Source organism: Pelobates fuscus, chromosome 3 (assembly GCF_036172605.1).
Source record: "Pelobates fuscus isolate aPelFus1 chromosome 3, aPelFus1.pri, whole genome shotgun sequence".
NCBI classification, from domain to species: Eukaryota; Metazoa; Chordata; class Amphibia; order Anura; family Pelobatidae; genus Pelobates; species Pelobates fuscus.
In genome coordinates this window covers 98,774,460-98,797,853 of record NC_086319.1, presented here as the reverse complement: position 1 = coordinate 98,797,853, position 23,394 = coordinate 98,774,460, and the positions used below count along the sequence as shown (strand labels likewise).

Genomic DNA, 23,394 nt, shown 5'->3' with positions numbered 1-23,394 from the left:
ATCAAAATCATGTTCAAACAAATAATCTGCTCGCTCATCTGCCATGCAAATGGCTAAGGTTGATTGAGAGCATTATGATTACACCAGCTATTCATTTTATTTAGACTACATTATGTTTTCAATTATCCTTTGGCTATTTATCTACATCCGCTTTATCTCTGTTTCATATTTAGTTAACTTAAGGCTAGGACACCTGTAAATTAAATACATTACAGAAGAATAGAAATGTTAAAATAGTCCTACAAAATTCTACCTATCATCAGACAGAAACGTAAAAAAAAAAATGTGGAAAACTCATGTACCGTTTTGCTTCTACCGTGCATTCTTCATGAATGACAAGAAATGGACAACTAGAACATAAATTCTCTTCCATTTTTATATATTTCTCTTTAATGAAAATTGGGCAGACTAGATGCGCCGAATGGTTCTTATATGCTGTCACATTCTATGCTTCTAAGAAATATTTTACACAGCGTTAATCATGTGAGAGTTCTCTTCACTACGTTGCTCCTACGTGTAAACCCTCTGTTTTCATAAACATAAGACATGTAATAGTTACATTTGGATTTTAAAACTAGTGGATTAATGATAGTGTTATAGACAGGACATTTATGAACAGGTTTAGTTGATCATAAATACAAAAAAAAAAGTCATGCGCTCACTCCCATCACTCCTGGGCGGCAGCAACGACCACAGTACACATCAGCTAACACATATAGTAAAAACCAAACAAAAAAAGTTATATATTTAAATTTATTTTACCTCCATTTGTTTAAATATACATAGGGATTAAGGAGAGAGCGCAGGTAACTTTTTTTCTTTAGTTGATCACAGCTGACAGATCCTGTATGGGATCACCCGAATTCACACACCCATTGAAGGCATCATTGATAATTATGTTTTAGATAATGGGAATGGAAAATTAGAGAAATATTGCCTCATTACCAATTCTTCTGAGACTAAAACAGAACTTTCACATTAATTTACATCCAGCAAAAGCTTGGAGACTCTTAGCTTTGTGTTGATTTTTTGTGGTTAGTAATAATAATAATAATTATTATTATATTATTATTATTTATTCAGCAGCCCTTGACAATAATAAATTGAGGATATTTAACAACAAGTATTGACATAGAACGTATTGTTGACAGAGACATGTGGTGAAAAGAACCCTTCACAAATGAACTCGCAATCAGCTCACAGTTTTTTTGTTGCTGTTTTATGCCAAAGAGGTTAGTAAACTATATTGTTTGTTGGTGAATTAAGTAATGATTTGCTTTAACTCATTTTAAAGTTCTAGAGCCTACATTCTGTGACTTTGCTTTGTGCAGTGAATTCACTGACTGAACACTAACAAAAACAGATTTGAGGATATTGATGAGCTGAATGCTGGCATCGGGTAAAAAGGATATAGCCCGGATCCATATATATAGAGTTTCATTTCAAAGTGCCATGTGCAATCCTGGAATAAGCATTATGGCAAGGACATTCACCAACCTCTTGTTGTACTTGATAAAAAGAGGGTTAATGGAGAGACCACCAGTATTTGATGTATTATTAAGGGTCCAGGCGAATGTGGCAGAAAATGACCTGTTGGAACTTTAACAATCCAATACTCTTCAAGTCCATCAGTGTTTATTTTGTCGACTTAACAATTTAAGTGAAATTTTAGTTGACTTCAGTAATGTTATGTGATATCAATTTAGAACCCCAGATAGTGAAATGGTCCCCAGAATATGTATTTTTTAAAATTAATTTCAATTTGGCATTTAACGAAATAACCCAAAAATATTTTACTCAGCAGAAGTATGGAAATATGTGATTACAGATATAATAGGTTGTTTTTGCACAATTAGTATATGTTGAACAGCTAAGTTGGAGATATAATTTTTATTTTTTTTACAATTTATCAATTCAGATTTCAGTTTGTCCTGTGCTGATTCCGCTGTCAAATTCTTCTTTTCAGCTTAATTGGGCTCCAAATTGCTTTCTTGTGGCTTTATTTTTTTCTGTAACTATATTTAAATGTATTTTATCATGCAACTGGGAGTTGCTTAATGTCTGCTGTGTGCTTCGATAAACAAGACTAACAGGGTTGCAATAAAAGAAGTATAGCCACGCTTCCTATAGCTACAAAAAAATCAATATGGTTCTAAAATAAAATTACAATAGTGTGAAAAATCAATAACTATAGATTAAACCAGATAACACTACAACATGTATAACATACCAAACCATACAGGTCTAAGCTCTTTAGAATTAATTTTAACTGGTATAAAGTATATACATTCACAAATTACAACTAATGAACTAGATTACAAGATATAACAAGACTGTGTTTCTAAATGTGAGTATCAGTGCTTAAAAATCACTCATTTGTAGGAAAGTCTGGTAATGTCAGAATACAGTTTTTTAGACCTTGAGCTTTGCCGTCAGGGAGCAGTTGTTCAATTCCCCCAAGAGGTCGCCAAACATTTAAAATAAAAATATCAATTTAATAGAATCAAAAGTTTAACAAATGAAAAAAAAATATGTATCAAACAAACACAGAAAATGTAACAGTTTGGAAATCTTATGTTTCATTACACTGGAGCTCCAGAAGCAGTTCCTTCACAAAATTCTGTAAATCCTCTGCAATGCCCGGCGTCCTGCTCAGTGTAGTAGGGTGACACAATTTCTTCCGGTATTCCTCTCTTCTAGTTCAGTTTACTGAGTGAGAGTTACGGGTGTCTGAGCATCGGATTCGGCTTTCCCCTTTGGTGCTCATTTGGCTCCCAGATTCGATTCTTATTCAAAGCCTCTGAACAAGGCGGCACTCTTCATGACAATTACTGTTCTCTAAAAACAATACATTCTACCACACATATATTCTAATGTTTGTATTTACTTGATTTCCACATATTGAGTTTACAACTGTTTAATCATATATTTGTGTTCAAACCAAGTTAGCATCTAACTTACTATTTAAATAAAACTCAAATTTTATAATAAGTTATTGCCAACATAGAAGATCTGACAATGGTTATGAGTTCATGGCTGAAAATGTTCAGTCACTATTAAACAAGCAAGGTATAAGACATGAGACCTTGGCCCCTTACTCACCCCATCAAGAACAAACCGCTGAGAGGAACTGAAGAACACTTCTTGGAATTACAAGATGTCTAGTGATCTAAAGTAAATTGCCAAAGCAGTTATAGACATAGGCAGTAATGACTGCTGCTCATATCCAAAACAAATGCTTTAATAACTATCCATATTATCGGTTAATGGGCAAATTGCCTAACCTCTTCAAAATGAAGATGTTTGGGTCAGAATGTTTTGCATATAAATATGACAGAAAGAAACTAGATTTAAAATGTACAAAAGGGATGTGACAAGAATAGCCCTCCTTACCAAGTTTATTATCTAGACAGAGTAAGGTTCTCAAATACAGACTTGTGAAAATAATTACAAAGAATATTGTTGACAAACTCAAACAGACATGATGAAGAGGACTGCTGTAGAGAGAGCAATACATCATCTGTACCAAAAACTACAGATTTGGGGGGACGAGTGCGCCTGCCAGGGAAGATGGCCGCATAACTGCTCAGCTCCATGTGGCCCACGTTAAAACCGCACCAAAACGCTCACTTCCACCGGTACCAGACAATTACGGGTGCACCATACGCTCGTCTGAACCCTCCGGTACCCCAAAACAACAGGGTCAGGACTGAAACAGTCAATACGCACCTACTTAATGGCGCCAAGAGATCTTACATACCAGCCCGAGATGGTGGCCCTTAGCCCAACTCCGGGATCACCACCTACAACTCCCACTAGGTTCTCACCGGCCTCACATGCATCGGAGGCACAGATGGTGCTAGACAGGGAGCTACGTGCCATACTCCCTCTCCAACCATCTAAGCCGGGTGGTCTAGGAAGAAATTGCCCAAGTACGAGTGGATATGGCAAATATGGATGACAGAGTCACTATCACCGAGACCAAGAACAGGGATCTCCGCGCCGACCTAAACAAAACCCATGAGCCGATGACAGGCTGCGAGACAAGCATGGCCCACTTAACCACCTGGGTGGATGACCTGGATAATAGGGGCCGCAGACCAAACCTCCGAGTCAGAGGAGTGAGACAGGGTGGCCCGGCGGAAAACATACCGGAACTCCTGCGCACAATCTTTAGCCACATGCTGGGAGGCCAACAGCTCCCCAGACTGGGCCTAGTCAGAGCACACCGCGCCCTGTGCCTCCACCCGCACCGGGAGACCACCCCTTGAGATATAGTATGCTGCATAGATAATGTCACCCTGAAAGAGGACATACTATGCACCGCCCGCCGCATAGGCACAATACTCATAGACGGCCAAGCCATTGCGATATACCAAGATCTATTCTGCTACACACTACTGGCACGGATAGCTCTCCGCCCGGTGATGATGGCACTGCAAGCAGCGGGAATCCCTTACACCGCCAGGGACAGACAACGTACACACTCAAGGCCACAGCCAATGTCCCAGGATCTCAACGCTTGCTAGGCCTTCCTCCTGTACAGGTGCCTAGCTGACTGGCACACCAGTTCCTTCAGCAACTCAACTGCCCACCACCACCAGGCAGAGAACCAGGCCACAACTGGTCCCAACACCAATGGCCCTGGCACCCGGCCCGACCAGACTGGAGGAGTAAAAGATAAGGCTGAACACCACAACATTTCGGGACACAAGTCGCACATATGACACCTGCCAGCACAGCTATGGGACGGGGACTCACTTTTATTGGGGAGGAGGGTTAAGGATAAAAAAAAAGGATGAAAAAAATGAATATAATAAAAAACAGTTTGTGAGATGGGGTGGATAAGGTAGAGACGAGGGAGAACAGAAGGGGATAATGGAGAGGCAGGCAGGGAACAGGGGACCGAGAGAGAGAGGAGGGGACTGGAGGGGAAGGAGCAAGACATATGTAAGGGAGAAGAGGAGACGACTGCAGATAGTGGTGGTGAAGAGGGGGAGGGGGAGGAGGAGGGGAGAGAAAAAAAGCCACACAAAAAAACGCACAGGAGACCTGGCATCAATACGCAACCTAACGCAGCTTCAATGCTTAAACTCACAGGCAATGGTTACTGTACTGAAATGCATATTTCTAATTGCTACCACCCCCACCTACAGATGTACCCCCTGCAGACAACTCAGGTCCAGGTGAGACGTGAGGTGGGTGGGGGGGAGGAGGGTTCGCCCTCTTCCTGGGGTCCAGTGGGGCTGCTGGGCGGGCGGTGCTGGTAAGGGAGCATTGATTAGTGAGCTCTCTGCTCAGCTCCCTTGCGCGCCATCCGTCCGACTGCCTGCTTGGCTTGTCAGTTAGCCGCAAGGCTAACAAGACATTTGCCCTGGGCATTTGGGGGCGGCTTTTTTTGCCGCCCCCTGGAAAATGCCATCGAAGGCAAATGCCTTGTTTGCCTCGCGGCTAATACGTCCCTGCCCACCACACTACACCTGGCAACTACTCACACCATACACGGCCAAGCGGAGGAATCTCCGGAGGAGGGAACAGCCGACCTGCAGAGGCGCAATACTGACCACAAAACACGCATACTACTGGTGCAAACCTCACCACACTACAGAAACCAGACAGAGAGGTGCAGCAACACCCCGCATACACTGGCCTCTACGTGGAATGGATGATTCTCATACTCCTGACCAATAGTGATTACACATAGATCAAACCTGGACAGACACACCAGATACACCAGGAATCCACCACCCCCTCAGAAAAAGGACATAGTGCACCCCTTACACAAAGGGAGCGCTTCCATCTGGGAGTAACCCCGGTCACCCAGAACCACTGGACTCGAGTGGGCCCATTGCCTGGACACCTGTCTATTTCTAACATCTGCTATATGAACACAGAAACAAATGTGGCAGACTCCTCGCTAACCTCCTGAAGCGTTGCAGAACCCACCTATACATCCCCAAAATTAAGGAACACACCCAACAAGTTCGCCACCTCCCGGAACAAATCTCTGCCATATTCCTCTGCTACTACAAGAAACTTTACCACATACACAAAGGACAACTGTAGGAGGTGTCACTCCTCAGGTGAGACAACATCCAGACTACCACGAATCAAGGACCACAAATGCGAAACGCTAGAGGCCCCAATCACGATAGACGAATTGGCCCTTGCCATCAAAAAAGCACAGATGGGCAAATCGCCAGGATCCGATGGCCTACCCCTCCTATAGTGCAAGACCTCTCACCAGACCTCCTCCCGAAATTACTGACAGCCCTGAACTCCATCTTAGAAGGAGCAATATCCTCTACACAATTTACTGCCGCTAATATAACTCTACTCCCAAAAGAGGGCAAAGACCCAACGCTATGCCAGAGCTATTGCCCGATCTCGGTCCTCGACATCGACATCAAGCTGCTGGCCTGCATCCTGGCTAACCACCTGGCCCCACTGCTACCAGGTTTGCTGAACCCGGACCAAACGGGTTTCATCCCGGGCAGAGAGATAACACCATCCGAACGGTGAACCTGATCTCGGAGGCCAGGAGGACCAAGCATCCGGCTCTGCTCCTGTCAACGGATGCCTAGAAGGCATTTGACCAGGTGGATTGGGACCTTATGTTCGGAACACTCTGGGACCTAGACATTGGGCCAAAATACATCACCTGGATACAGCCGCTATACACATGCCCGACAGCATGACTGCGGATCAACGGTGCTTTCTCAGACCCGTTTCAGATACACAACGGAATCCGCCAAGGCTGCCCACTCTCACCCCTGCTTTTCGCATTCACACTCTGCAAGCGATCACAGTGGAATTTAAAACCTATGGCCGCATATCCAATTTGCAAACCAACTACACCAAATCCTAAGCCTCAACACCAACCCCACTCAGCAACAGACGATCCAACAACGCTTCCCCTTTAGTTGGTTTGACACCCATATGAAATAGCTAGGGATATGGCTCACACCAGACCCAAAGGATCTATACGCTCACAATTACACTCCCATCCTCACTGCAGCAGTAGAAGAACTACACACGTGGAACTCATGTTACATTTCCTGGCGGGGCTGAGTGAACGCAGTCAAGATGACCCTAAACTCCTCCTCATCTTACACAAGGTACCAGTCATGGCCCCAAAGACCTTCTTCACAGCCATACAGGCAGAAGTCTACAAATTTGTTTGGCGGGGTAATCCCCTCCGTATAGCTAACTCTCAACTGACTCTCCCCAAACTTAGAGGTGGACTAGCCCTGCTGGACTTCAGAAAGTACTTTCTTGCGGCCCACTTTACCAGAGTCATCAGCTGGTCCACAAAGATGATAGACAAGCCATGGGTTCAGCTGGAAGAAGATAGCACCAACTGTAATCTACGAACCCTGCCCTGGATCACATTTTCAACTCCCAAACCAGTTTGTGAAAGCCACACTCCAAATCTGGCACCAAGATGGACCCAAATACTACCTCACGACCAACCCAAGCCCCATGCTCCCCCTGAAGGGCAACCCACACTTCCCAGCGGCAACCACGGCCCACTCCCATGCCTGATGAACTGAGACAAGATCCTCCACATAGCTGAAGCGATATCCTCGCCATGCATAATCCGCCCTCTCACCGACCTCTACCCAGAACAACAACACACATTCCTACACACAATGGCAAGGGAACAAATATCACACTACTCGCACTCAATACCACGCCCACTTAACCTTAAATTTGACATTTCCACTTAAGTAAATAACCCTGATAGAAAAACTCCCCAGTACTTGGAAGGTTATGGCAAAGATTTCAAAAGTAATGACCATGCATTAACAAATTGTTGTTGTTGTTGTGATTATTGTTACAGGGTGTTTCACATGCCACAAACCTTTGAAGATGCCATAAACTCATCGCAGCCACTGTTCTCACTCAATGCTATGAAATAGGAAATGGATTAATTTAGAAAAAAATTAAACATTCCCTTTGACCACTTTGACAGAGGGTAAACTTTCAGTCGGAAGATTGATGTGTGTATGGAATTAAGAACAAAACTGATGGATGAGAACGTACAAGTCCAGATATGTTGCTAAATGTTATAATCACATAAAAGGGAATTGATTACAAAGGAATTTTCTCTCCAACTGCAAACATTCCATCAGTACGAATTTTAATGCAACCAGCAACACAATAAAACTTACTTCTTCTTTAAAAGTGAAAATGACCTACTTACATGGTCCAACTAATTGTGAAATATATGTAAAACTAACAGAGCTTTCTGAGGTCAAACCCAACAGATTGAAAAATTAGTTCTCAGATTGAATAGGTCATTGTACAATTTAAAGCACTTAGGTAGAAATGGAATAAAATACTATGTGACCATTAATGTAAAAATGGGTTTAAATAAAATCCAACAGACCACTGCAGATGCATCAAACAGTATGTAGCTAAAAAAGTCATGCCAGCAATATAGGTAGATGCTCTCATTGTCATTGTCAATAATAAAACAATACACAATGATGTAAATGGATTGCTTACAGCTAAACTTAAACCCCCAGGTGACCAGCCTGCTTTTCAACGTTCTTACCATTTGGGACTAGGGCTGTTTTTACATTTCTGTGGTATTTGTGTTTAGCTGTAATTTCTCTTGCTCATTTACTGTACCCACACATATTATATACTGTTTTTCTCACCATTAAATAGTCTTTCTAACGATTCCATTATTTTCATCATATCATATAATTTACTATAAAAATAATTATAAAATATGATTACAATCTGTTACGCATCTACAACCGCAGAAAACACCCATGCTAAATAGTTTCTAAATTTTGTCCTGAGTTTAGAAATACCCAATGTAAACATGTTCTTAGCTTTTTCTGTAAAGTTATAGAGCTATAAGTACAAGTAGCACTTTGCTATTTCCAAAAAATGTTTTTCTCTGGGGGCTAAAAGACCTTATTTTGAGGGTGTGCATTCCAATTTTCCAACTTGGAATTTTCACAGCTGGTCATCATACACCTATGTCCTATTTAGGAAATTTTTGAAGCCAGCCAATGTAATTTACCCTCCTCAAACCATATATTTTTGAAAAGTAGACAACCCAGGGTAATTAATATGGGGTATGTCCAGTCTTTTTTAGTAGCCATTTAGTCACAAACACTAGCCAAAGTTAGCATTTATATTTGTTTATTTGTTAAAAATGCAAACAACAGTTATAAACGCTAACTTTGGCCAGTGTTTGTGACTAAGTGGCGACTAGAAAAGACTGAACATACCCCATTTTCAATACCTTGGGTTGTCTTCTTTTGCAAATGGAATGGCATCATGGGGGTAATTCTCATTCCTGGGCTACCATACGCTCTCAAAGGCAACATAACCAATCTGGCAAATTTCAATGTGAAAAAACGGCCTTATATTTGACCCTGTAACTTTCAAAAACACTATAAAACCTGTATATGGGAGTACTGTTATACTTGGTAGACTTCGCTAAACACAAATATTAATGTTACAAAACAGTAAAACAATGACATTATCAATAAAAGTGCTGTTTGTTTGTGAAAAATGCAAAAAACTTCACTTTCCCTGACAATATTATCGCTGTGATATGTTTTACTGTTTTGAAACACTAATATTTGTATTCAGCAAAGTCTACCAAGTAAAACAGTACCCCCCATGTAAGGGTTTTAGGGGTGACTTGGAAAGTTAGAGGGTTAAATATAGTGCTAAAAAATTTAATTCTCTGGACTTTCGTCCTGGGTTGTCAGGCAGGTCCCCGATATTGCAATCAATAAAATTACTACATAAATATGCATGTAGAATTTATATATATATATATATATATATATATATATATATATATATATATATATATATATATATACATATTTATATATTTAAAGTCCACTTGTATATTTATGAAATTATTTATGTAATTATGTATATGGACATATGTACCGTACATTTCGTATTATATTTATTTATTTTTATATTCATATAAATATAAATATATCAAAATACAGTTAGAATAAAATTATATATATATATAACATTTCTTACATTTTTGAAAAATTATTTGTACATTTTTTTTTTCATTTTATTTATTAACTTTATTATTTTTTACTTTTTTCACCAGCAGGGCAATTGCCTGTCAGTTCAGGCAGTCCCCCTGCTGGCAGCACTGTGGACACCTATTGTGGCCATGTGACCACACTTTCATGTGGCCATTTGACCGCTCTAATTTGCAGAGGAGAGACTGTCTAGGCTGTCAGACAGTTCCCCCAGGGAAGAAGAAGACCGATCGCCAGTGGGGGAACGGAGGCAATTAGGTAAGTACATGGGAGAGGGAGAGGAAGTGAGGGAAGGGGTTAATTTTAAAAAAATATTTATTCTTTAAAAACAAATTTAGATTTGTTTATTTCTTCACTGAGTACCTCAACCCCTCGAGACACGCAGCACAGGGAGAACCTGTGGAGAGCCTGCATGATGGCTTCCGATGCTCTGCTACACAGCCGGGCACCAGGTGGAGCAACTCGGAAGTATTCTCTCTGTGGGGAGCGATCACCTGGTGTTCTCCGGTGGTCCGGCAGTGAGAGGAGGTATTGAACGATGCCTCGACATCGATACCGTTAGAGCGTACCTGATGGTCCCTAAGGACTGTTTTTTGTTCTGTCTGATGTCGGGAAGGGGTTAATTTAGAAGAATCAAACATTTCCTAGATATCAACTTCAAACAAAGTGATGGTTTAGTAAAAATTACTCCAATCACAGAGGATTTACTAAGTTGTGCTACAAGAAATGTAATCTAGATGTGAAACTAAAAGCTTCACTCACACTGATTGGGCCTCTGATGTGAATGATAGAAGGTGTATGACAAGATACTGCTTATATTTAACTGAGAAAAACTCACCGATTGCATGGGAAACTAAGATACAGTCCACAGTAGCTTTGTCTTCGTGTGAAGTTGAATACATGGCTTTAGCTGTGACTACACAATAAAGCTTATACCTAGAACAGTTACTCAGATGGATGAGCTATCAAGGAGTAATAGCTATCTCAAAGAACCAGTTTGTTATCAGAGATGTAAATATATTGATATCAGTGATCGGTAATTGTCATATGGTTCTTGATTACTGCCCAACCAACATGATGATAGTAGACATCAAGACTAAGCCTGCAAAACGATGCTCACATTTAGAATGAATATAAGTTATATGATTTAACAATAAATTTGCTACAAATATTAAAGCAATGGGGGTGTTGATTTATTATGCCTAAGTAGTGATGTACCGAACTGTCCGCCGGCGAACAGTTCCCGGCGAACTTAGCGTGTTCGCGTTCGCTGCGGCGGGCGGACACATGCGCAGTTCGATCTGCCCCCTATTCGTCATCATTGGGCAAACTTTGACCCTGTGCCTCTCGGTCAGCAGACACATTCCAGCCAATCAGCAGCACTCCCTCCCTTCCACACCCTCCAACCTCCCTCCCAGCATCCATTTTCGATTCATTCTGAAGCTGCATGCTTAGTGAGAGGAGGGAAAGTTTAGCTGCTGCTGATTAGATAGGGAAATTGATAGCTAGGCTAGGGTATTCAGTGTCCACTACAATCCCGAAGGACTCATCTGATCTCTGCTGTAAGGACAGCACCCCAAAAAGCCCTTTTTAGGGCTATAACATCAGGCTGCTTTTTTTTTTTTTTTTTCCTGTGTAATGTAATTGCAGGTGCCTGCCTGCCAGCTTCTGTGTGAGGTTCACATTGGATACTGTGCCTACTTGCCCAGTGCCACCACTCATATCTGTTTTTACAATAGGTTAAGCTTTACATTTAAAACAATTTTTTTTTTTTCACTGTAATAGAAGAGCAGTTGCCTGCCTGCCAGCTTCTGTGTCAGGTTGGATGCCTTGCCCATTTGCACAGTCAGTGCCACCACTCATATCTGTTTTAACAATAGGTTAAGCTTTACATTTAAAAGAAATAATTTTTTTTCACTGTAATAGAAGAGCAGTTGCCTGCCAGCTTCTGTGTCAGGTTGGATGCCTTGCCCATTTGCACAGTCAGTGCCACCACTCATATCTGTTTTAACAATAGGTTAAGCTTTACATTTAAAAGAAATATTATTTTTTCACTGTAATAGAAGAGCAGTTGCCTGCCTGCCAGCTTCTGTGTCAGGTTGGATGCCTTGCCCATTTGCACAGTCAGTACCACCACTCATATCTGTTTTAACAATAGGTTAAGCTTTACATTTAAAATAAATAATTTTTTTTCACTGTAATAGAAGAGCAGTTGCCTGCCTGCCAGCTTCTGTGTCAGGTTGGATGCCTTGCCCATTTGCACAGTCAGTGCCACCACTCATATCTGTTTTAACAATAGGTTAAGCTTTACATTTAAAATAAATAATTTTTTTTCACTGTAATAGAAGAGCAGTTGCCTGCCTGCCAGCTTCTGTGTCAGGTTGGATGCCTTGCCCATTTGCACAGTCAGTGCCACCACTCATATCTGTTTTAACAATAGGTTAAGCTTTACATTTAAAAGAAATCATTTTTTGTCACTGTAATAGAAGAGCAGTTGCCTGCCTGCCAGCTTCTGTGTCAGGTTGGATGCCTTGCCCATTTGCACAGTCAGTGCCACCACTCATATCTGTTTTAACAATGGGTTAAGCTTTACATTTAAAATAAATATTTTTTTTTCACTGTAATAGAAGAGCAGTTGCCTGCCTGCCAGCTTCTGTGTAAGGTTGGATGCCTTGCCCATTTGCACAGTCAGTGCCACCACTCATATCTGTTTTTACAATAGGTTAAGCTTTAGATTTAAAAGAAATAATTTTTTTTCACTGTAATAGAAGAGCAGTTAGTTGTCTGCAAGCGTCTGGGTGTCAGGCCTACTTCAGCGTGTGCTCTGCAGACCTGTGCCAGCGTGCTTTGACAGTTGCCAATCATATCTGGTGTCTCTTTAGCGTGCTTTTACAAAGAAAAAAGGTTTCCAGTGTAAGCTAATAGCAGCCAGTCAGTGTCCTTCAAGCGGCTCTGTCAGGCCTTCCTTCAGCGTGTGCCCTGCACAACCCTGCCAGCGTACTTTGACAGTTGCCACTCATATCTGGTGTCTCTATAGCGTGCTTTTACAAAGAAAAAAGGTTTCTAGTGTAAGCTAATAGCAGCCAGTCAGTGTCCTTCAAGCGGCTCTGTCAGTCCTTCCTTCAGTGTGTGCTCTGCAGACCTGTGCCAGCGTGCTTTGACAGTTGCCAATCATATCTGGTGTCTCTATAGCGTGCTTTTACAAAGAAAAAAGGTTTCTAGTGTAAGCTAATAGCAGCCAGTCAGTGTCCTTCAAGCGGCTCTGTCAGTCCTTCCTTCAGCGTGTGCTCTCCAGAACTGTTCCAGTGCACATTGCCAATCATATCTGGTGTCTCTATAGCGTGCTTTTAAAACCAAAATTTTTTTTTCACTGTTATAGATTGAATAGCAGTTACTTGTCTTCAAGCGGGTGTGTCAGGCCTACAGTGTGTGCTCTGCAGAACTGTTCAAGTGCACATTGCCAATCATATCTGGTGTCTCTATAGCGTGCTTTTACAAAGAAAAAAGGTTTCTAGTGTAAGCTAATAGCAGCAAGTCAGTGTCCTTCAAGCGGCTCTGTCAGTCCTTCCTTCAGCGTGTGCTCTCCAGAACTGTTCCAGTGCACATTGCCAATCATATCTGGTGTCTCTATAGCGTGCTTTTAAAACCAAAATTTTTTTTTCACTGTTATAGATTGAATAGCAGTTACTTGTTTTCAAGCGGGTGTGTCAAGCCTACAGTGTGTGCTCTGCAGAACTGTTCAAGTGCACATTGCCAATCATATCTGGTGTCTCTATAGCGTGCTTTTACAAAGAAAATTTGTTTTTCACTTTTATAGATTGAATAGCAGTTACTTGTCTTCAAGCGGGTGTGTCAGGCCTACAGTGTGTGCTCTGCAGAACTGTTACAGTTCACATTGCCAATCATATCTGGTCTCACAGTAGCTTGCACGCATAGTACCACTAATCCCCCAAAAAATGACAGGCAGAGGCAGGCCACCCCGCAGGGGCCGTCGTGGTCGTGGTGCTGTGATTCCCTTTTGCCCTAGAATAATGCCCAGTTTTCAGAAGCCACGTACCCTGAACTTGAAAAGTTCTGAGGACATAGTTGACTGGCAAACACAGGACACCCAATCTTGTACAGCCTCCGCTCGGAACCTTGACGCACTATCCTCCTCCAGCTTAGCTTCAGGCACCTCTCAAGATACCACTCACCCGCCTGCCGCCACCACCAAAACTAGCACCACAGCCGCTTTACTTGGTATGTCAGAGGAGTTATTCACACACCCGTTTGAAGAAATGAGTGATGCGCAACCATTATTGCTAGAGGATGTAGATAACAGGGATATGTCTCAGGCAGGCAGCATTAAACACATGGAGGTACGGTGTGATGATGATGATGTTGTACCCGCTGCTGCTTCCTTTTCTGAGTTGTCAGATACAAGCGAAGCGGTTGATGATGACGATGCGTCCATGGATGTCACGTGGGTGCCCGCTCGGCAAGAAGAAGAACAGGGCGAAAGTTCAGATGGGGAGACAGAGAGGAGGAGGAGACGAGTTGGAAGCAGGGGGGGGTCGTCGCAAGGAGCTAGTGGCACAGTCAGACAGCATGCATTGGCACCCGGGGTCAGCCCGACAGAACGCCAATCAACGCATGCTGTGTCCACCACCAGAATGCCGTCATTGCAGAGCTCAGCAGTGTGGCATTTATTTTGTGTGTCTGCCTCGGACAACAGCGATGCCATTTGCAACCTGTGCCAAAGGAAACTGAGTCGTGGGAGGTCCAACACCCACCTAGGTACAACTGCTTTGCGTAGGCTCATGATCTCACATCACAAACGCCTATGGGATCAACACATGAGTACAAGCAGCACGCCTACTCTAAGTCGCCATCCTCCTCCTGGTCTAGCATCTTCAGCCACGTCAACCACTGCTGTCCTTCTTGCCCCCTCTCAACCATCCGCCACTCCGTCTCCCGCCTTGAGCAGTTCCCGCTCATCTGCCCACAGTCCTGTGTTTCTGTCAAGGACATGTTTGAGCGTAAGAAGCCAATGTCACCAAGTCACCCCCTTGCCCAGCGTCTGACAGCTGGCTTGTCCGAACTATTAGCCCGCCAGCTTTTACCATACAATCTGGTTGAGTCTGAGGCGTTCAAAAATGTTTTAGCTATTGGGACACCGCAGTGGAAGGTAGCCGGCCGGAATTTCTTTTCACAAAAGGCAATCCCCAACTTGTACTCGATTGTGCAAAAGGAAGTCATGGCATGTCTGGCACACAGTGTTGGGGCAAGGGTCCATCTGACCACTGATACCTGGTCTGCAAAGCATGGTCAGGGCAGGTATATCACCTACACTGTGCATTGGGTAAACCTGCTGACGGCTGACAAGCAAGGAATGCGTGGCATTGCAGAGGAGTTGGTGACACCGCCACGAATTGCAGGCAGTCCTGCTGCAACCTCCTCTACTCCTCCTACTCCATCCTCTTCCATATCCTCCTCGGCTGAGTCCTCTTGTGCCGCTGCTTCTTGCTCCACATCAACGGCACCCCCCCAGCTCCCCAGGTACTATTCCACATCCCGGATACGGCAGTGTCACGCCGTCTTGGGTTTGACTTGCTTGAAAGCAGAGAGTCACACCGGACAAGCACTCCTGTCCGCCCTGAACGCACAGGTGGAAAAGTGGCTGACTCCGCAGCAACTGGATATCGGCAAAGTGGTGTGTGACAACGGAAAAAATTTCATAGCGGCATTGAAGTTGGGCAAGTTGACACATGTGCCGTGCATGGCACATGTGTGTAATCTGATCGTACAACGCTTTGTGCATAAGTACACAGGCTTACAGGACATCCTGAAGCAGGCCAGGAAGGTGTGTGGCCATTTCAGGCGTTCCTACACGGCCATGGCTCACTTTGCCGATATCCAGTGGCGAAACAACATGCCAGTGAGGCGCTTGATTTGCGACAGCCCTACACGTTGGAATTCAAAACTCCTAATGTTCGACCGCCTGCTCCAACAAGAAAAAGCTGTTAATGAATATTTGTATGACCGGGGTGCTAGGACAGCCTCTGGGGAGCTGGGATTTTTTTTGCCACGTTACTGGACGCTCATGCGCAATGCCTGTAGGCTCATGCGTCCTTTTGAGGAGGTGACAAACCTAGTCAGTCGCAACGAAGGCACCATCAGCGACATCATACCATTTGTTTTCTTCCTGGAGCGTGCCCTGCGAAGAGTGCTGGATCAGGCTGTAGATGAGCGTGAAGAGGAAGAGGAAGAGTTGTGGTCACCATCACCACCAGAAACAGCCTTATCAGCATCGCTTGCTGGACCTGCGGCAACGCTGGAAGAGGATTGTGAGGAAGAGAAGTCAGAGGAGGATTGTAGCTTTGAGGAGGAGGAGGAGGAGCAAGACCAAACACAACAGGCATCCCAGGGTGCTCGTTGTCACCTATCTGGTACCCGTGGTGTTGTACGTGGCTGGGGGGAAGAACATACCTTCAATGACATCAGTGAGGAGGAGGAACGGGAAATGAGTAGTTCGGCATCCAGCCTTGTGCAAATGGGGTCTTTCATGCTGTCCTGCCTGTTGAGGGACCCTCGTATAAAAAGGCTGAAGGAGAACGACCTGTACTGGGTGTCCACGCTACTAGACCCCCGGTATAAGCAGAAAGTGGCGGAAATGTTACCGAATTACAACAAGTCGGAAAGGATGCAGCATTTGCAAAATAAATTAAAAGTATGCTTTACACAGCGTATAAGGGTGATGTCACAGCACAACGGGAATCTAACAGGGGGAGAGGTGGAAGTCATCCTCCTCCTCCTCCTCCCACGACCACGCCGGCAAGGACAGGACGCTTTAAAGACGTGTTGTTGATGGAGGACATGCGGACCTTTTTAAGTCCTATGCATCGCCACAGCCCTTCGGGATCCACCCTCAGAGAGCGACTCGACCGACAGGTAGCAGACTACCTCGCCTTAACTGCAGATATCGACACTCTGAGGAGCGATGAACCCCTTGACTACTGGGTGTGCAGGCTTGACCTGTGGCCTGAGCTATCCCAATTTGCGATAGAACTTCTGGCCTGGCCCGCTTCAAGTGTCCTGTCAGAAAGGACCTTCAGTGCAGCAGGAGGTATTGTCACTGAGAAGAGAAGTCGCCTAGGTCAAAAAAGTCTAGATTACCTCACCTTTATTAAGATGAATGAGGGATGGATCCCGAAGGGACTGACACTGGGCGATACATTCGATTAAAAAAGGCCTGATGAGATGAGCTGCCTTGGGCTAAAAATGGTCCACACGCTGCTGTATTTTAGCTCTGAATGACGTTTGACTTGCGTGACTTATCCGCCACCAACTAGGGTTCAAGCCACCATGTTTTAGGGCACTTTCTGCCTGTGAAACAAACATCAATTTTTCTGGCCGCTGCTACAGCAGCGGCTGCAACAATACCAAATTTTTCAGGCATGTGTACATGCCTAATTTTTAGGCCCACTGGTGCAGCACTGTGGCTTCAAAAACCAAACCAAAAAAAAATCCTCCAAGATGGCACCAATATACCAGTGGTCTAAGCATCTTCCCACCTTGGCCTAAAAAGGGGAGGTGATTCAACAATTAAAAATCTCTGCCATTTACACGTCCACTGATAGGAGACGCGGAAGGTATTAAACTGATATGAACAATACTCCACTCCTATCAGTAGGTCCGTCCCATTGTGATTTATGCCCCCCACCCACCGCGCAGGGATGGGGGCCGGAGGGGAGGAAAGTAGGCCCCCCCATTGTGATTTATGGCCCCCACCCACCGCGCAGGGGTGGGGGCCGAGGGGGGGGAGGACAGTAGGTCCCCCCATTGTGATTTATGGCCCCCACCCACCGCGCAGGGGTTGGGGAGGACAGTAGCTCCCCCCAGTGTGTATCATGGGCTTTGAGGACAGGTGTCAATCCATACCTGCCAAGTGACCCTATGTAGGGGTAACAGTCCCTATTCTGCTCTGTGTCAGTGTGTATCATGGTCTCTGTGGACGGGGAACAGTCTCTATTCTGCTCTGTGTCAGTGTGTATCATGGTCTCTGTGGACGGGGAACAGTCTCTATTCTGCTCTGTGTCAGTGTGTATCATGGACTCTGTGGACAGGGAACAGTCTCTATTCTGCTCTGTGTCAGTGTGTATCATGGTCTCTGTGAATGGGGAACAGTCTCTATTCTGCTCTGTGTCAGTGTGTATCATGGACTCTGTGGACAGGGAACAGTCTCTATTCTGCTCTGTGTCAGTGTGTATCAGGGGCTTTGAGGACAGGTGTCAATCCATACCTGCCAAGTGACCCTATGTAGGGGGAACAGTCCCTATTCTGCTCTGTGTCAGTGTGTATCATGGTCTCTGTGGACGGGGAACAGTCTCTATTCTGCTCTGTGTCAGTGTGTATCATGGTCTCTGTGGACGGTGAACAGTCTCTATTCTGCTCTGTGTCAGTGTGTATCATGGTCTCTGTGGACAGGGAACAGTCTCTATTCTGCTCTGTGTCAGTGTGTATCAGGGGCTTTGAGGACAGGTGTCAATCCATACCTGCCAAGTGACCCTATGTAGGGGGAACAGTCCCTATTCTGCTCTGTGTCAGTGTGTATCATGGTCTCTGTGGACGGGGAACAGTCTCTATTCTGCTCTGTGTCAGTGTGTATCATGGTCTCTGTGGACGGGGAACAGTCTCTATTCTGCTCTGTGTCAGTGTGTATCATGGACTCTGTGGACAGGGAACAGTCTCTATTCTGCTTTGTGTCAGTGTGTATCAGGGGCTTTGAGGACAGGTGTCAATCCATACCTGCCAAGTGACCCTATGTAGGGGGAACAGTCCCTATTCTGCTCTGTGTCAGTGTGTATCATGGTCTCTGTGGACGGGGAACAGTCTCTATTCTGCTCTGTGTCAGTGTGTATCATGGTCTCTGTGGACGGGGAACAGTCTCTATTCTGCTCTGTGTCAGTGTGTATCATGGACTCTGTGGACAGGGAACAGTCTCTATTCTGCTCTGTGTCAGTGTGTATCAGGGGCTTTGAGGACAGGTGTCAATCCATATCTGCCAAGTGACCCTATGTAGGGGGAACAGTCCCTATTCTGCTCTGTGTCCGTGTGTATCATGGTCTCTGTGGACGGGGAACAGTCTCTATTCTGCTCTGTGTCAGTGTGTGTCATGGTCTCTGTGGACGGTGAACAATCTCTATTCTGCTCTGTGTCAGTGTGTATCATGGTCTCTGTGGACAGGGAACAGTCTCTATTCTGCTCTGTGTCAGTGTGTATCAGGGGCTTTGAGGACAGGTGTCAATCCATACCTGCCAAGTGACCCTATGTAGGGGGGACAGTCTCTATTCTGCTCTGTGTCAGTGTGTATCATGGTCTCTGTGGACAGGGAACAGTCTCTATTCTGCTCTGTGTCAGTGTGTATCAGGGGTTTTGAGGACAGGTGTCAATCCATATCTGCCAAGTGACCCTATGTAGGGGGAACAGTCCCTATTCTGCTCTGTGTCAGTGTGTATCAGGGGTTTTGAGGACAGGTGTCAATCCATATCTGCCAAGTGACCCTATGTAGGAGGAACAGTCCCTATTCTGCTCTGTGTCAGTGTGTATCAGGGGTTTTGAGGACAGGTGTCAATCTATATCTGCCAAGTGACCCTATGTAGGGGGAACAGTCTCTATTCTGCTCTGTGTCAGTGTGTATCAGGGATCATTAGGATATGTGTCAATCCATATCTGCCAAGTGACCCTATGTAGGGGGAACAGTCCATATTCTGCTCTGTGTCAGTGTGTATCAGGGATTTGACTATCTTTATTCAGATTCAAAAATTACAATTCCAGGAAAAATGTAACAAACATTTACAAGAACATGTTATGCACATCATAGAAACAACGTAAACCTCTTTAAAGCCACAAACTTAAGACAAAAAATACGTACACACAATGTGTAAGGGTTTGAAAGAATATTCTGAATCCTTACATGTTTTCTTTATCGTTTGTTTGATTTTTGTGAACCATATATAAACTACAAGCAGCGTGAAAACTATAAAAACTCAAGTGGCCATGCTGATCAAATTAAATAGTATGCTTTACACAGCGTATAAGGGTGATGTCACAGCACAACGGGAATGTAACAGGGGAAGAGGTGAAAGTCATCCTCCCCCTCCTACGACCCCGCCATATCTGCCAAGTGACCCTATGTAGGGGTAACAGTCTCTATTCTGCTCTGTGTCAGTGTGTATCATGGTCTCTGAGGACGGGGAACAGTCTCTATTCTGCTCTGTGTCAGTGTGTATCAGGGCAGGGCTTTGAGGACAGGTGTCAATGTTAGGTGATTTCTGCCCTTTATGGATTAAAAGCAGACTCTGCATCAACTGTGCAATTTTCCATGGGAGTTTTGCCATGGATCCTCCTCCGGCATGCCACAGTCCAGGTGTTAGTCCCCTTGAAACAACTTTTCCATCACTTTTGTGGCCAGAAAGAGTCCCTGTTGGTTTTAAAATTCACAGATAAAATAGAAAGGTGAACAGCGCTAAAGATCAGAAATTGTACATACGTTTAGTAGAAATACTGGCCAGCGGAGTAACTTAAAAAAAAGGAGAAACAAAGATACAAATAATGGTACAGTATGTATGAACGATATAATTCCACAAGAACAAAGGTGTTATATTCACACTCACACTTTGAGGAGCTATATCAGCTCGGTGTTAAGAGCTTGGACGGAATAATCCCCGTCTATGGATTTCTTGAGGTTCCAGATCGTTGGTGAGTTTATAGGTGTAAGTATTGGTTATATGAAAAACAAGAGTAAAATACGCCACATGGTCTAGTACGTAAATATAAAATATTGTAGTAAGAGTAGATAATCCTACTTACATATACTAGAGCAATGACCTGCTCTAGTTTGGAGAATTTCAGGTGGAATAATCCCCACCTCGGGATATAGTGGACCCAGGTATAGCAGCAAAGCAGTATTAAATAGGAAGGAGGACAAAAACAAATGACTGGATGGTTTAAAAATTATATATACTTTAATACAATAAGTAAAAAGTGAATAATACACTATAAAACCAGTCCTGTATAAAAGTCCAAAATTCTTCCTCACTTGACGCGTTTCACCGAAGCTTTCTCAAAAAGAAATTATTTTTTAATTTGAAATGCCAAGTCCGAGCTTGATGAATTGACTGATTGTATACAGTGCTGAAAGTCATTGTTGCGTGAAGCACATTAACTCTCAGCCACAGTGACTCTGGTCTGGCAGCTTGCTTGAGGTAGACCCCCAAGCTCTAAACAGAAAGCTGCCAGCAGATGGTGGCAACAGAAGCTTTCTTCTGTTTTAATTTGACATTCCCTCTGCTAATATCAGTACTGATGTTAGCAGAGAGAAACCATTGGGAGTATGATTAAGATTAGATTAAGGGTTAAGATTAGGTTTAATATTAAGTTTAGAATTAGCCTCAGGATTATGGTTCTAATAAAGTTTGGATTAAGGTTCAGATTAGAATTAGGTTAGGCCCAACAAGGACATTCCTCTGTTGAAGTCAGCAGAGGGAATCCTTCCAAAACTATTGCTATAGTTATGACTAAGATTAGGACTATGGTTATGATTAGGGTTAGTCATAGGAATAGGGTTAGGATTAAGGTAAGGTTTAGGATTAGGGATATATTTGGGAATATGATTCAGTTTAGAACTAGGGTTTTGTTTAGGATTAGTGATAGGATTAAGATTGTTACTTTGCAAAGGTATACATGAGTGTATACATTTGCAAAGGCATGCATTTATGGAGTAATTTAAATATGTGAGCTACAAAAATTCAACCAAAAGGCAATTTGCTATTTTTTACAAAAAAGAAATACATTGGGCAGATGATACATTCAGCCCTGTATTTTCACAAAAAAAACTGACAAGGGTCGGACAAAGGGGTAATTCTATAACAATGACATATAGCTGAGCACCATAAATTGGTGCTAATATAGCTATATAATAAGGCTCAAAATACACCATATGACATACCTACTGATGTCTACATTTACAAAAGGTAAATGCCCCACAGTGTTGATTAGGCCCATTAAATCCATTTATCAAAATTCAAACAGTAAAAATTTAAATAACAATATCTCTTATATAACACTGTAACTTTACATGATAGTGGCAAATACATACATTGGAGGTATTATTTTATTTGGAAATATTTGTAAAACATATTTCTTTTTAACATTTATCATTTATTTTAATTACTTTTCCTAAGCTGTAGCAATTATGCAAACAGTAATATTGTCAAAATAGTTTTTTGTCTTTTGCATTTTTTTTTAAAATGCAGATTTATATACGTTTACATTACATAAAATTAAAGCCCATTTTGTCCTTTAAAACAGTATATAATATGTGTTGGTGCAATCAATCAGAAAGATGGGAATTGTGGTTGAACACACACATAGCTCAAAATTGCACAGAAAGTGTGAGTGAAATTCCAACTAAATTTGAGTAAAATTACAGAAAGTGTGAGTAAAATGCATAATGTTACATCACATAATGTTACATCAGGACATTACTATTAAGATGACTAAAATGCTGGGCATTCAACGTGAATTCAAAGTGAATTTAAGAACTTAGGCCAAAAGACCCAACTTGTAGAAAGTCTCCTTTTAAATTGGCTATTTTGGCCTTAATTTATACACACTAGTCTTTCTAATCTTGTCAAATTAACCTTTGTATTCATTTATTTTGAATTTAAAAATATATAAATGTGTCTAATAGTTTTATTTTAAATTATTTATGAACACCTTTAAATCATAATCGTAGCTGCTTTTCTTTCTTTTTTTTGTTGATTCATTTTTCTACATTTTATTCAGAAAAATGTTTTTGTGAAAGAATAATGTTAATAGAAGACTACAATTATTTGCGCATAGCAAATAAAATAATTCTAAATTAACGCTCTTAATGCGACCCTTTTATGTGCATAACAAGCTTAATACCAAGGTTATATTAAGACAAAATATAAATCTGTACACCTTGTACAATCTGTACAATGTGCTGTGGACGTATATAGTACCTTCTGGAATTGAATAGAATTTTGAAGGACGCTTATGGTACCCAGATGTAAAAGAATTACTTTTCATCATGATGTAGTTGATAAACATCAAGGATTTGACACCTAGTCACATTTAGCAGGGTATTCGAGGACACGGTTATTATATCTAAATAGATTGTCTTTGGACCTTAAAGCGTTCCTATATTGCTTTGGATATTGTTTTGTTTTTTCACTTAAAGGAACTCTTGTGTCTAAATGTGACACCATCACATCACAATTTATGTTTTTTTGTTAATACATTGTGAAACACCATTTTTTGGTGTTAGTTTCTTTAGACTAGTTGC

The 23,394-nt window shown here is 42.8% G+C and overlaps 1 protein-coding gene across 2 annotated transcripts in view; it reads left to right on the top strand.

Moving 5' to 3' along the window:
* DRD1 (dopamine receptor D1) overlaps positions 1 to 23,394 on the top strand; it is a 41,808-nt gene that overhangs the window by 14,538 nt on the left and 3,876 nt on the right. Inside the window, exon 1 of one of the 2 annotated variants that reach the window (XM_063445238.1) lies at positions 1,152 to 1,232. The exons of the other annotated variant lie outside the window; for it this stretch is intronic. The gene's annotated coding sequence lies outside the window, so the exon portion shown is untranslated. Of the gene's footprint in view, positions 1 to 1,151; positions 1,233 to 23,394 lie in introns of those variants that run through there. 2 annotated transcript variants of the gene reach the window in all.